Raw genomic sequence first — 16,147 nt, 5'->3', positions numbered from 1 at the left:
ACAAAAACAAAAAAAGAGACAAAATTGGCGAAAAACTAATTTGGTGTATGACATTTAATTTTAGGGACTAAAATCAATCACTTAGTGCAAAGTAAGAGACCAATTTGATGCATCTGTAATGATAACATAGCAAATGACATATGGACAAATAATATTGTGACACGTGACACAAACTGACATGTGGTCAAATAATATTGTGAGATGTGGCATAACCGTCTATGTTAGCATGCTACGTGTCATTGACTGACCCATCATCATACTATTACACGTGGCCAAATCATGATGTGACATATGTCTCTTCACGTCATCATCACATCAGCGCTTCGTTGTTAATGGAAAACGGGTCAGGGACTAATGTGGTGCATTTTAACCAATTTCAAAGACATAATTGGAGCAATTAAAAATTCTAAAACGATTTTAGTACACAATGCCAATCTCAAAAACTATTTTGTTGATTTACTCATCTGGTGCAAGATTGTGAGGTAATGTGACAAGTTTGTTTGGATAGTTTGTTAGCATATTTTTTCTATTACTCCTTCTGTAGGTAGCAAAATAAACGTGTGTATATAAAGCTGGCATCAACAATAGAATGAGTGAGATTTCATCACTCTTAAAACAAGCTTTTATTTTTTGAATTTCTTTCCCTTTCATGGAGTAAGTTCCATTGTTTTCATCACCATTCTCTACAAGTTGAACAGAGATTTAACATAGTGCAATGAATATGGAGGCTTGCAAAAAGAGTGACTTGTTCACCTTATGATAGGATCTGTTTTTTGAAAATACATGAAGGCTAGTTCTGTTAATTTGACTATTAATAGCGTCAAATAATCAAGAGGGAGTGGTGAATCCAAACAACCCACAAACGAAAATTTTCAGTGACTGATTTCTAAAATTTTGCATGAATGATAGCTCAATTTTCTGCATTCCAATCTCAGATAGCAAGAATTGATCCATTAATACAAGACTAGACCATCTACTATTATATTCATCTAGTGAGACTCTAAGAATGGTTCTCACTGCCTCACCATTGACCACATTGAATTATCATTCTTGGTCAAGGTCAGTGTGAATTCTCTAAAATCCAAGAAAAGGTCAAAGTTCGTTGATGGTACTCTTCCTAAACCAGAGAAGAATGACCTAACTTTTGAAGCTTGGGACCGTTGTAACACCTTTGTATTGTCTTGGCTGCATGGATCCTTAAGCACAGATATTCTTTAAAGTGTGCTATGGTGTGATAATGCTTTTGATTTATGGATGGATCTAAAACATTGTTTTTATGAAAGCGATTTATTCAGGATTGCAGAATTGAAGGAGGATATGTTCTCAACCAAGCAAGGTGAGATTTCTATTACTTTCTATTGTATAAAACTAAAAAATATATGAGAAGAACTTGATGAATTTAGACCAATTCCTACATACTCTTGCATCAATAACTATAGTTGTGGTTTAGAAACTATGAGATAGTATAGACATTAATCTTATACGATTAGAATTCTTCGTAGCTTGACTGATCAATATATATGCTAGTGTTAGATCCCAGATCATGCTACTCAAACTACTTCCAGATTTGAACACAACTTTTTTTTACTTCTGCAACAAGAAAGGAAATGATGATGCATGCTTCTAATTCTAATCTTAAGGTTTCGATTAATGTTATAAATACTAACAATTTTGGCTCCTATCACAAGAATGTTGGGGATAATTCTAAGACTACCAATGCACCATTTCTCAATAGCTGTGGCAGAGGCAAAGAACGTAGTGGTAGAAAGCGAGAAAATAAAAGAAACTCATTTCGATTGTGTTCATTCTATGGTAAGTCAGGATATTTTATTGATACCTGCTACCAAAAGCATGAGTACCCCATCTCATATGCAACAAAGTCCGTTGAGACAATAAAAAGTCCATCAACAACTATAGGACTAAAAATAATGATGAATGCAGTCTATCACATACTTCTTTTTCAAAGGATGAAAATTTATTTTTGATGGTCTGTTTTCTAATAAGCAAAAAGAGGTGATCCGTACCTATAAAAATGGTCCAACGTTATACCTCGTGATCCGGCCGTTACAAATCCAACATCATAAATCGGCATTGTCATTCATAACTCGGCATTATTCACGTTATTATTCAAAAAGCTGGCGTTATAGTTCGGCATTACAGTCATTAATCGACAATAAACACCATTAATCGGCAACTTACGTTACAACTCAGCTTAACGGACTGCTCCCCAAAAGTGAAACGTCCAACCTAACATTTCACCCTTATTATTGCTCTTTAATACAGGCAATAAAGCAGAAGCATAACCGACTTGCACATTTCCACCCATAAAAGGTATGATCTTCCATCCTAAAAGGACACATTGAATTCTCAATACTGACTTAAGCTTCGGAGTGCCTTTTGCAGGTACACTCCCCCCCTGTTTCTTGCTCAAAACCCTATGCGATTGGACATCCTCTTGGAGTAAAGCTCGGATTACCACAAAGCTCAAAGGTCACACCGAAAGTAACAACTCGGTGTCGATTCCCAGAGACCGAGCTCTCCCTCCAGGTATCCATACAAGAACAATTGGCGCCCACCGTGGGGCCGAGAATATAATCCCTTCCATATATCATCGGCCTCGAGATTCTCGCTTGAGTCATGGCTGAACTACTTCCACCTACACCATCCGAACTTCTTCAGATGGTGACCGAGTTACAGCAAGCCAACCAGTGCATGACTGAGGAGAACCAAAGAATGGCACAGCAAATTGCCAACTTGAACAACTCCCGAATCGAAAAGAACAATGATCGGCAAGAACGAACAGAAGAAGCCGAGCAGCAGTCAGGGCCAACACACGTCTCAGACACTGCTCGGCAGGAAGAGGAGCAACCCGAGCATAATGAGGAAGCTCGAAAAGGCAACGAGAATGACGATCAGGAAAGATCCCCTAGACCATTCACGGCCGAGGTGATGAACTTCGTGCTACCCCGGAGGTTTACTTTGCCGACCACCTTAACTCCCTATGATGGGCTAGGCGATCCGAAGAAATACATTAAGAAGTTCACCTCCATAATGATAGTAAACGGTGCATCTGATAAAGTTTTGTGTCGTTGCTTTCCATCTTATTTAGACAGCTCTGCACTTGATTGGTTTTGTTCTTTGCCTGCAGGTTCTATTTCTCGATTTTGAGACATCTCAAAGCCCTTTGAGGAGTACTTTGCTGGACCGGCCATCTACCTACATGACTCCGATTACCTGAACACGATCAAGCAAGGCCAGCACAAAAGCCTCAAGGACTACATGACACGCTTCACAAAGATAGCCATAAGTATACCCGACCTCCACCCCGAGGTGGAACTACACGCCATAAAAAGCGGATTGTGACCAGGAAAATTCCAGGAAACTATTGCTGTGGCCAAACCTAAGACTATGGCCGAGTTTCGTGAAAAGGCAAAAGGACAGATCGACATCGAGGAACTCCGGCAAGCTCGGAAAATAGAAAAGCCTCATTACAGAGATGACGACAAAACTCGAGACAAAAAGAAGAACTTCAAACCGACTTCGCGATATGAGTCCTACACTCAATTCAACACTAAGCGCGACGATATCATCAAGGAAACCCTGAATTCAAAATTAATCAAGCCACCAAGAAAAGCCGGCAGTTACCCAAATTCAAAAGGTACAGACCGATCAAAATACTGCTCTTTCCACCAGAAGTATGGACACACAACCGACGACTGTGTTATCGCCAAAGACCTACTGGAGCGACTAGCTCGGCAAGGTCACCTGGACAAATACATCGGCGGCCATATACAGCGGCGAACACCCCCCTCTGAAGATCAAAGCTCGGCCACACAACATGGCCGAGATAAAGATCGACCGAACAACAACCATCCCGAACAACCAACACGTATAATTAACTGTATTTCCGGAGGTTTTACAGGTGAAGGAGCCACAAGCTCGGCAAGAAAGAGATCTTACCGAGCCATGCTTTCTATCAATGCCGATCAAATTCAACAGCAGACACTACCACACTCCCCGCAGATAACATTCCAGACAGACGATCATAATAACAATACAGCAAATCTCGATGACCCGGTCGTAATCTCCGTGCAACTCGGAGATTTCCTAGTAAAAAAGGTGTTGCTGGACCCTGGAAGCAGTGCTGATGTACTATTTTACTCCACATTCCAGAAGATGAAATTGAGCAGCAATATCCTCCAACCTTCCATTGGAGACCTGGTGGGTTTTTCAGGTGAGCGAGTGATAAATCACTATTTTATAGTTTATCTTGTGTTTTATTGAGTGGTTTCATCAAGTCTTCACCCACTTATTCATACTAAATGCATGGTTTTACATTTTCCTTCCTAGTATTGTTCTATGGTTGAAACCTTTCTTCCTAAAGATCTTTAGTTAGTATATTTTAATTCTCCTTTATATCATTCGATATCGTGATCCGTGTGTTAAGTGTTCCAGGCTTTATAGGGCAGGAATGACTTAAAGAATGAAGAGGAAGCTTGAAAAAATGGAAGGAACACAAGAAACTAAGGAGATGATCAGCGAACGCCGACGCGCACGCATGGCTCACGTGAGCGCGTGGAATGGAGAAAATTGCAGGGACGCGTGCGCATGCCTGCACATACGCGTGGATTGGACTCTGCACGAATGACGCGAACGCGTGGACGACGCGTACGCGTGACAAGGAAAATCGCTGAATGACGCGCACGCATGACTGACGCGTACGCGTGACCTGCGCGATCTGCAGAATTAACAGAAAATGCTGGGGGCAATTTCGGGCCGCGTTTTGCCCCAGTTTTCAGCCCAGAAACATAGAATAAAGCCAAGGAACATGCAGAGACTCAACACACCTTTCACACAACACAATTTTAGATACATTCACATTCTTATTAGGATAGTTTTAGGTTTTTAGATCTGAATCTAGAGAGGATTACTCTTCCTCTAGGTTCTCTTTACATTCCCAGTTTATTGCTTTTGCTTTTGGATATTGAAGAGTCATTACCTCCGTTGAAGACATTATTCTAGTTTGTTTCCTTACTTACTCTTTTATTTATTCCATATTCTTAATTCTTGTTTAAAGTAGTAATTGGATTATTTTCATGGATTGTTAATGCAAATGATTACTTTTACTTTTAATTTAATTTAATTTATCATGTCTTCTTCTATTATTTTTATGAGCGTTATATTCATGTCAATGGAGTAGACTCCATACTTGATATGGGGGTTGATTAAAAGGAGACACTTGAGTTGGAAGGCTTAAGTGCTGATTAAACTGGAAGTTGTTGGCTAGTTCTGTATTTACTAACGCTAGACCTTCCCAAGGGAGAGGACTAGGATTTGCGAATAAGAGTTAGCTCAATCACTTGACTTTCCTTTATTTAGTAAGGGTTAACTAAGTGAAAACAACAACCTTTTTAATACTACACTCAAGAGACCCAAACAAGGATAGAACTTCCAATTAATCATTCCCCCAATCAAGGCTTTTTATTTACAATATTAATAATCATTCTTAGTTTTTATTGCTTTAATTTACAATTATTTAATTGCTTATCAACCAAACTAAAACTCTCTTGGAAATTCCTAATTAATAAAATAGCATCCTTTCTCGCAACTCGTTGGGAGACGACCTGGGATTCATACTCTCAGTATTTTTATTCTAAATTTTTGTGACACCCATTTTTAAATTGGTGAGGCAGATTTTAGCTGGTTAAGAGCTATACTTGCAACGCTGTTCTCTTATTAAAAATCTCTTAATTGGCCTAACTTCTGCCACGCACCAGTTTTTGGCGCCGTTGCCGGTGAGTTGCGATTGTGTGCTAAATTATTAATTAGTGTACATAATTTTTTTTATTTGCATATTTTATTTTTATTTTATTACCATGAGCTATATGTTTCTTTCATTGAATGACGCGTTCACTGCCTGATCCGAGCTTAGCCGCGTTTAATCCTGAAATTGAAAGAACTATTTCACGTATTAGGCGAGCTCGATGTTGGTTAGCCTCTGAGGGTGGTGAAGTGATTGTTATCGATTCACCAGTCTCATCTGAGGGTGAATTTAAACCGCCATCTGAGAGTGAATTAAGCTCCTTTACTACTGATTCAGTTGATTCACGTGTAGATAGAATGGCAGAACCTAGGAGGATTACTCTCCAGGAAGCTGGAGCCCCAGATTTTACAATTCAGCCGTATCAAGTGCATCATCCAACTCTGGCTGCAGATTTTAAACTGAAGACTGCACTAATCAACTTGATGCCCAAGTTTCATGGTGTACATGCCTAGGAGCCCATCAAGCACCTCAAGGATTTTCAAATAGCCTGTTCTAATGTTAGGCGTCAGGGTGCGAATGAAACTTCTATTCTGTTAACTGCCTTCCCGTTTTCTCTTGAGGAAAAGGCGAGGGAGTGGTACTACTCCCAACCTGAAGCGACTGTTACTAACTGGGATACGCTCAGGAGAGAATTTTTGGAGAAATACTTTCCAGCTGAAGTTACAAACAGACTAAAGAAAGAGATCTCATGCATTGTTCAAGGTGAATCAGAAACTCTCTATGAGTACTGGGAGCATTTTAAGAACCTTCTAGACGCATGCCCCCATCACATGATTGACAGACTAGTGTTGATCAGCTATTTCACTCAAGGCATGAAGCCTCGGGATAAAACTACACTAGATGGTGCTATTAATGGTTCTCTGAAGAAGTACAAGACCGCAGATGAAGCATGGCAACTGATCAGCGACTTAGCTGAGTCTACTAGGAATCACAGGCACATGAGCACCCACTCAAAAGCTGTTGCAGAAATTTCCTCTAGTACTGAGACTTCTGCTCTTACACAGAGTATATGTGAAATAACCAACCTATTGAAGCAATTACAGTTGAATCAATAACAACAATCTCAGCCTTCCCCACCATAGCAAAGCCAATAGTTAGTCCCCCAAAGAGTATGTGGCATATGTGCTGATTATAGTTATTATACGGATGAATGCTCGCAGCTCCAACAAGAAGATAATACTGTGGCAGCTACTCATAACTTCTATGACCGCCCGAATCAAGGATACAATCAACAAGGCGGCAACCACAATCAAGGTGGAAACTATAACCAAGGATGGCAAGACAACTCCAACCAAAGTTGGAGGGATAATTCCAACCATGGCTGGAGGGACAACTATAACAGAGGAGGCAGAGACAATAATGGAAACCAGAGGTGGAATAACAACAACAGACAGCAGAATCAGAACCAACATTACAGAGCTCCTCACTTAAGACAATCACAAAGACCCCAGCATAACCAACAACAAGTACCTCAGATCACTTATCCCACTTCCTCATCAAATGACGAGATGCTTCGTTCTCTTGCACAAGGACAACAAGACATATAGACTACACTAAACTCTACTCTAAATGGTCTGAATGCCACTTTACAAGCTCTCGTTGCCCGGATAGATTCATTACCTACTTCCACTAACCAACCTTTAAACTCCAGTGGAATTCCTTCTCAACCCTTACCTAACCTGAAGGGTGGCATCAATGCCATTACTTTGAGGTCTGGAACCACACTACAAGAGAGGAACCAAGAGGAGCCAAGCCCACAAGTACACGCCCCAGCTGAGGATGTGATAGAAGTGGAAGATGCTGAAGAAGAAGAGGAAGTACAAGACAATGTTGAAGAAGAAGCAACTCAGCAAAGGAATAGAGCCCCAAAGGATGCAAAAGCTGCAAGTGGTGCCATTCCTATCCCATTTCCACATCTTGCAAGGAAGTCCAGAAAGCAGATGGAACTTGATCCCAAAATGGTAGAAATTTTCAAAAAGGTTGAGGTAACTATTCCCATTTTTTATGTTATTTAGCAAGTACCTAAATATACAAAGTTTCTGAAAGATTTATGCATACATAAGGATAAAATTAATGAATTAGAAACTATTCCTTTAGGTAGTTCTATATCTGCTTTAATGGGAGGTATACCTGAAAAATGTAGTGATCCAGGTCCATGCATGGTTAACTGTACGATTGGAGGTGTAATATTTTCTGATTACATGTGTGACTTAGGAGCATGTGTTAGTATAATGCCGTTGTCTATATATGATACTCTAAGGCTCCCTCCCTTAAAAAGGTCGGCAGCTCGTTTTGTGCTAGCAGATAAAAGTATTATTACAGTAGTTGGAATTGCTGAAGATGTATTAGTGAGCATTAAGGGGCTCACATTTTCTATTGACTTCTATATCCTGGAAATGCCCCCTAATGACTCAGGAAGACCATCATCAATCCTGCTTGGAAGACCATTTCTGAAGACTTCAAAATTCAAGCTGGATGCATTCTTAGGAACTTACTCCTTTGAGATAGATGGCAGAACAGTGAGTTTCAGTTTAAATGTAGCTATGAAGCACCCTCCGGAAGATCATTCTATCTTCCAGTGCGACATCATTGATGAAACTATAGCTGAAGTTCACCAAGAAGAATTAGAAGAGAAGCACATGGAGCAAGATCCAAGTGTGGGGACACCTCTAAACATAATGAAGACACTTTACCATTATCACTAGCCCCGGATGATCCAGAGCCTAGCCATGAGCAGCAATTGGAATTAAAGCCCCTTCCTCCACACCTCAAGTATGCTTACCTTGAGGATAATCAGAAGTTTCCAGTTATCATTGCAAGGAAACTCACTTCCCAACATGAAGAACAACTACTCAGTGTGCTGAGAAAACATAAGAAAGCAATTGGGTGGAGTTTGGCGGATATAGTAGGCATCAGCCCTCAAGTTTGTGAGCACAGAATATATTTAGAAGAGGACTTGAAACCTTTCTGTCAACCCCAAAGAAGATTGAATCCAACCATCTTGGAAGTTGTCAAGAAAGAAGTGACCAGGCTACTTGAAGCAGATATCATTTACCCCATCTCAGACAATGAATAGGTCAGTCCAGTACAAGTGGTGCCCAAGAAGTCTGGAGTCACAACAATAAAGAATGAGCATGGAGAACTCCTGACAACAAGAGTGCAGAATTCATGGAGGTTTTGCATTGACTATAGGCGTCTCAACCAAGCTACTCGCAAGGATCATTACCCCTTGCCATTTATTGATCAGATGCTCGATCGCTTGTCAGGTAAATCCCATTATTGATTTTTAGATGGTTATACATGTTACTTTCAAATTCATATAGCTCCTGAAGATCAGGAGAAGACCACTTTTACATATCCCTTTGGAACGTATGCTTATAAAAGAATGCCTTTTGGCTTATGTAATGCACCTGCTACTTTCCAAAGATGCATGATGAGTATCTTTTCAGATCTTATTGAGAACTGTATGGAAGTATTTATGGACCGTTTTAGCGTATATGGTGATTCATTTAACCTTTTCTTGGATAGTTTGGCTAGAGTATTAGACAGGTGTGTTAGTACAAACCTTGTATTGAATTGTGAAAAATGTCACTTTATGGTAAAACAAGGGATTGTTCTAGGACATGTTGTCTCTAAAACTGGTATTTCAGTAGATCCATCAAAGGTAGATGTCATTTCTAGTTTACCTTACCCCTCCTCCGTGAGGGAAGTCCGTTCGTTCCTAGGCCATGCAGGTTTTTACAGGAGATTCATTAAGGACTTCAGTAAGGTAGCATTACCTTTATCCAGACTACTGCAGAAAGATATTGAGTTCGAGTTCAGTGAGGACTGCATGAAAGCGTTTGATAAGCTGAAAATCGCCCTGACTCAAGCTCCGATTGTGAGAGGACCAGACTGGAGCCAGCAATTTGAAATTATGTGTGATGCCTCCAACCATGCAGTAAGAGCGGCACTGGCTCAGCACGAAGGTAAGGATCCTTTCATAATTGCTTATGCATCTAAGACCTTAGATGCTGCTCAGTCTAATTACACTACTACTGAAAAAGAGCTTCTTGCTATTGTTTTTGCTCTGGATAAATTCCGAGCCTATTTACTTGGTACTAAGGTAGTAGTATACTCAGACCATGCAGCTCTAAAATATTTATTAGCTAAAAAAGAGTCTAAACCAAGATTGATACGTTGGATACTGTTGCTGCAAGAATTTGATTTAGAAATTAAGGATAGGAGTGGTAACCAAAATTTAGTGGAAGACCACTTGAGTCGCCTTGAACACATTAAAGATGACTCTACTCCTATCAATGATACTTTCCCATTTGATAGCTTGCATGCAGTGTCTGAAGTAGTTCCTTGGTATGCACCTGTAGCTAATTATCTAGTTAGCCATACTTTCCCTCCCAATTTCACTAAACATCAAAGGGACAAGCTGAAAAGCGAGTCTAAATATTATATATGGGATGACCCATATCTATGGAGGTGTGGTGCTGACCAGGTAATTAGAAGGTGTGTACCCCAATCAGAATTCCATTCCATTTTAGAGGCATGCCACTCTTCTGAGAGTGGAGGACATTTTGGCCCTCAAAAAACAGCTAAAAAAATTTTAGACTGTGGATTCTGGTGGCCTACTCTTTTTAAAGATGCTGCTGAATTTTGTAAATCTTGTTCCCCATGCCAAAGATTTGGTAATATATTCAAGAGGGATGAGATGTCTCAATAGATTATGCTTTTCTGTGAAATTTTTGATGTTTGGGGCATTGACTTTATGGGTCTATTTCCAAACTCTAATGGTTACCTTTATATACTGTTAGCTGTAGATTATGTTTCTAAATGAGTGAAAGCAATTCCTACCTGTACTGATGATGCTAACACTGTTGTTTCCTTTGTTAGAAATCATATTATCTGTCGCTTTGGATCACCACGAGCAATCGTGAGCGATCAAGGCACTCACTTTTGTAACAGGAGACTAACAGGATTACTGAAGAAGCATGGGATAGTTCACAAAGTAGCAACAGCTTATCATCCCCAGACCAATGGACAAGCAGAAGTGTCTAACAGAGAAATGAAACACATTTTGGAGAAGATAGTAAAGCCTTATAGGAAAGACTGGAGTGCCAGGCTACAAGATGCACTCTGGGCATATAGAACAGCGTATAAGACACCCATTGGAATGAGCCCCTTCCGCTTGGTATACGGAAAGGCTTGCCACCTTCCAGTAGAGGTGGAACACAAGGCTTTCTGGGATGTAAGGGAATGCAATATGAATTTTGAAGAATCTGGTGCTGAAAGAAAGCTGCAACTAGCAGAATTAGAGAATCTTCGCCTAGAAGTATATGACAATTCCAGGCGATACAAAGAGAAGATGAAGGCTGTCCATGACAAGCACATAAAAAGGAGAGAATTTAGACCAGGGAAGTTAGTTCTTCTTTATAACTCCAGATTGAGGCTTATGCCAGGAAAACTAAGATCAAGATGGGAAGGTCCTTATAGAGTAGAAAAGGCAGAGCTATACAGAGTTTTTCACCTGCGTCATCCTTCTAGCTTCAAATTCATTAAGGTCAATGGACATCGCCTAAAGCTTTATCATGGAGAGAAGATGAAGGATCACAAAGAACTAGAGATTTTCCTCTTGGAAGACCCACCAACAGAAGCAGAATGAGCCTGCAGACGTCCAACTTAAGGACGTAAAAGCAAAGTGCTAGGTGGGAGACAACCCACCATGGTATGATCGTTCTGTTTCAGTCTTAGTTTTATTCTACTTTATTCTATTTTTATTTTTGTTAATGACTCTTCTCATAACCTCTGGATACAGCTGCATATAGCCTGCATTTGCATTTGCATTCTGCATATATAAAAAAAATGCACATGACGCGTAAGCGTCGCTGACGCGTCCGCGCCATAGGTGCATTCGAAACAAGGAAGAAAAGAAGCAGAGAGTCACGCGAGAGCGTTGCTAGAGGCGTGCTTTAGGCATAAACATACCCACGCGACCGCGTCGCTCACGCATCCGCGTCATCTGAAAAATAGCCTCCCCACGCGTGCACGTCGCCCATGCGCTCGCGTGGCCCTGCAAAATCGATGTAAAGAGGTGTATGGCAAAGAGTTATGATGGAGCTGGGATGGAATGGTGCTGGAAGCACAAGCCTACGACACGAACGCGTGCCCCATGCGGCTGCGTCATTTTTCGAAATATGGCCATTCACGCGTGCGCGTCACCCACGCGTGCGCGTCACCCAGATTTTTGGCAAAATGCATTTAAAACAGAGAGTTGTGCATACGCGAGGCTGCACTCGCGCCAATAGCACAAATCAGGTCACGCAATCGCGTGACCCACGCGTCCGCGTCACCTGAACTTATCACCCACCACGCGATCGCGTGCTCCACGCGTCCGCGTCACATGCGACGCACAGCTTATCCAGATAAACGCCAATATCATATCTTTTCTTTCCCAAATCTAATATTTTCTTTTCCCTTCTTATTTCTTTCTTCTCTCTTCTTCCTTCTTTATTCTTTCTCACTTTTTACTTTCTCCTTCCATATTTTTCACATCCATTATCAAGGTTCTTTTATTTCTTTTTTTACTTTTTACTTTTCCTTTATTATTTTTTTATTTTTCTTTTTATTTTCATTATCTATATTTTCTTTTTCTTTTTCTTTTCTTTTTATTCCTTTAATTGGTGTTAGAAACCTAATTGGGTGATTATTTTCTCTTATATTTTGCTTGTGATTTATTGTGGAATTATTTGACAATTAATATTACTTCTTAAAGGGTTGCTTGCATGTTCAATTTAATACTTTCAATAACATATTCATCATGCATGCTATGTGTTTGTGAAAAAGTCCGTATGGCATTGTGCATTATTTTTATATCACTCTATTCTACTACTCTAATGCCTGTTTTTTTTTTCACAAAGCCCCTTTTCATATTTTATTATTAAAATATAATTGTCAATACAAACAGATTTTTAGTTTAAGAGACTTGATAATCAAATTGAGCATTTAATGCTTGATCTATGCTACTCATGCCTTTGCCGGCATGCCAATAAACATCTTGCATTTAATAGCCATCACATGCACTTGCTATATTTCCATTGATGAACTTTTCACATGAAGTCATGACCATGTGTTAACGAAATCCCTCTTTACCGTGCATTGATGATCACCTATACATCCTCTTCCTTTATCGAACCCTTAGCTTTAAATATTACTTTCTTTTTCCTTTTTCAGGATGGCCACCAAGAAGGGTAAAGAGAAAGCTACTCTCAAACCACCAGCAAGGAAAGGAACAAAAATAGCACTAGTGGCAGAGCCATCTTCAACAGCAGTAAAGCCCTCAACAAAGCGAATCAAGAGGACCATCAAGGTCGATGAAAAAGAGAAAGCTTTCCCAGCAAAGGATACTGCGCGGTTCACTAACCGCTACTGTGAGCAGATGTTCCCCATCCTGGCTGAGAGAAACTATAACAATGAGTACCTTTTCGTCCTCCCGACCAACATTGTTAAATTTGTTGAGCCCTGCATCGAACAAAGACAATGGGATTCCTACGGAAACAGCTACGGTAGGTTAATCTATCATGGGTAGTTGAATTCTACTCCAATTTTCACATGCCAACCATGCAGTCTGTCTATGTCCGTCAGAAGCAAGTTCCCATAACTGAAGAGGCCATTCAAAAAGCTATAGATCTTCCCCCCAGACCAGAAGGATTGGACGCATTCCAAGAAGCCTCATTCAAGCGCCAGACATACCAATTTGACTGGAATGCCATTCTCAGAGTTATAGCACAACCTGGCAGCAGATGGATCTATGGATACCATCGATCTCGACCTAAGAGCATATTGGCTTCAGCACTCACCTTGGAGGCTCGAGTATGGACACAGATTATGTCCCATTACGTCTTTCCAAGCACTCACGAGTCCTCCTTCACTGCAGACATGGCTGTTCTACTCTGGTGTATCCTTACAGACCAGCACCTCAATTTACCAAGACACATTCGGCATGCTATGAGACACGTACAGATTGCAGGCAACCTACCTTTTCCCACCTTAGTTTCAGATCTAGTCTCAGCAGCCGGAGTCTCCTACAGAGCTGGGGACACCAAGGCCATGATTCCACGGGATGATCAGTACGTCCCTAACGAGAAGTATATTAGACCGCCAGCAGCCACTGCTAGCCGGCCTGCAGACCTGGCCAAAAATATTCCTTCCCCTTCCACATCACAAGCACCTTCAACAAACCAACTGCTCCATCAGATACTTGAGAGGCTAGACCGGCCTGACCGAAAAGGAAAGCAAAGGGAGCACCGTAACAAGCGCCAATTTACATACCTCAAGGAGCTGCTTGTTGGTAACCACCCACCTAAAGAAGACCCAAACACCCCGGACTCCACTTCATTTACAAGCACAGGGAGCCATGACGGTCCCGATTGTGGAGATGCTGCTACTAGCCGCCCGTTGTTCCTGACTGATAGCACCGAGGACGGTGCCAAGCTTTAAGTGTGGGGAGGTCGGTCAGTACCTGACTTCCGGAGGTAATTTCTCTTCCTTAAACACCAATAGAATAGGATATTTAGTTAATTTTTCTTTTGTTAGGATAGGATAAATTGCATAGGTTATTTGCATGCATGTTCTATTTGGTTAGAAAATAATAAGTTTCTTTTTGAGACCCTATTTTTGAAAAATTTCACTGATTTAAACCAAAATTTTTGAGTTAAACTTGTTTGGAAGTTGTATTTAGAACATAGTTAAAAGCTAGAACACACAACCTGTGAGACTTGAGCTTAATGACATGGTTACACTATTTAACCATAATATTTTTATTTTTGTGTTTGCTTCTCTATGATTGTGATCTATATTTTGTTCCATCCTATATGTCCAATATTTAATGTGTTATATGCATGCATATGATTGAGGCCATTATTTTATTAACTCACTTACCCCAAATAGCCTACCCTTTCAATCACCTTTATTAGCCACTTTGAGCCTTTTTAATCCCATTTGTTCTATATTTTACCACATTACTAGCCTTAAGCAGAAAAACAAGTAATACCCCAAATTGAATCTTTGGTTAGCTTAAAATAGAAATTGTGTATCAATTAAGTATGGGAAATTGCGGGAACATCGGTTAATAAGGGAATGTGTCATGATAAAATATTAGAAATTTGGGTACCTACTCATGTGAAACTAGAAAAAATTAAAAATCCATGTGCATTGGCAATGTTATGTTTATTTTTATGCTTCAAAAAAATCCAAAAATATTCAAATAAATAAGTAATTAGATAAATAAATAAGGGGACAAAATTACCCCAATGCTAAGTTAAGTTCAATAAAAATCAATGCATGTGTGATACAAGTTAAGAGGAAAGTTGATGCATGAATATGTAAAACAAAAGTGGGAAAACTTTGGGTAGCTAAGGATGATTTAAAAGTATAGAGTGTATGTATAGGTAAGAGCTTAGGTTAATCAAGGATTCAACTTATAGCTCACTCAACCATATATATACCCTCACATTTATCTTGGCCCCATTACAACCTTGAAAAGACCTCATGATGTTTGCATTGGTACATTAAATACTTGTTGATTGGTTAGGTGAAGAACAAGGTTTAGAAAGCATGATTAAAGAAGAGTAGAGTGATTACCCTATACACTAGAGTGACTAGAGTGCATATACACCATCAGTAAGGGTTCAATGCTTAATTCTATGTTCCCTGCTTTCATGAGCTATCTTTCTATGAGTTTACTTGCTTTTACTGTATAATTTGAATTAGTGGAATTTGATTTATTTTTGTCTTGAAAAACTTATTTATTTTTTAACAAAGTCATTTTATCATATAGTTGCATTCATATACATAGATTGCATTGCATTGCACGAGTCTTACTTTTCCCTACTCATTTGTTTTATCTCCTTAAGCTAAGTATGAGGATATGCTAATGTTTAAGTGTGGGGAGGTTGATAAACCACTATTTTATGGTTTATCTTGTGTTTTATTGAGTGGTTTCATCAAGTCTTCACCCACTTATTCATACTAAATGCATGGTTTTACATTTTCCTTCCTAGTATTGTATTATGGTTGAAAATTTGCTTCCTAGAGATCTTTAGTTAGTATATTTTAATTCTCCTTTATACCATTCAATGCCGTGATCCGTGTGTTAAGTGTTTCAGGCTTTATAGGGCAGGAATGGCTTAGAGAATGAAGACGAAGCTTGCAAAAATGGAAGAAACACAAGAAACTAAGGAGATGACCAGCGAACGCCAACGCGCACGCATGGCTCACGCGAGCGCACGGAATGGAGAAAATTGCAGCGACGCGTGCACGTGCCTGACGCGTACA

The 16,147-nt window shown here is 40.0% G+C and overlaps 1 non-coding gene across 1 annotated transcript; it reads right to left on the bottom strand.

The window, feature by feature from the left end:
- Positions 1 to 6,492: 6,492 nt before the first annotated feature.
- LOC112781614 (small nucleolar RNA R71) lies at positions 6,493 to 6,600 on the bottom strand. The gene has a single exon (XR_003192380.1). It is a non-coding gene; the product is annotated as a small nucleolar RNA R71 (small nucleolar RNA).
- Positions 6,601 to 16,147: the final 9,547 nt, after the last annotated feature.

Source organism: Arachis hypogaea, chromosome 19 (assembly GCF_003086295.3).
Source record: "Arachis hypogaea cultivar Tifrunner chromosome 19, arahy.Tifrunner.gnm2.J5K5, whole genome shotgun sequence".
Taxonomy (NCBI): domain Eukaryota; kingdom Viridiplantae; phylum Streptophyta; class Magnoliopsida; order Fabales; family Fabaceae; genus Arachis; species Arachis hypogaea.
This window is presented reverse-complemented; position numbering and strand designations above follow the sequence as displayed.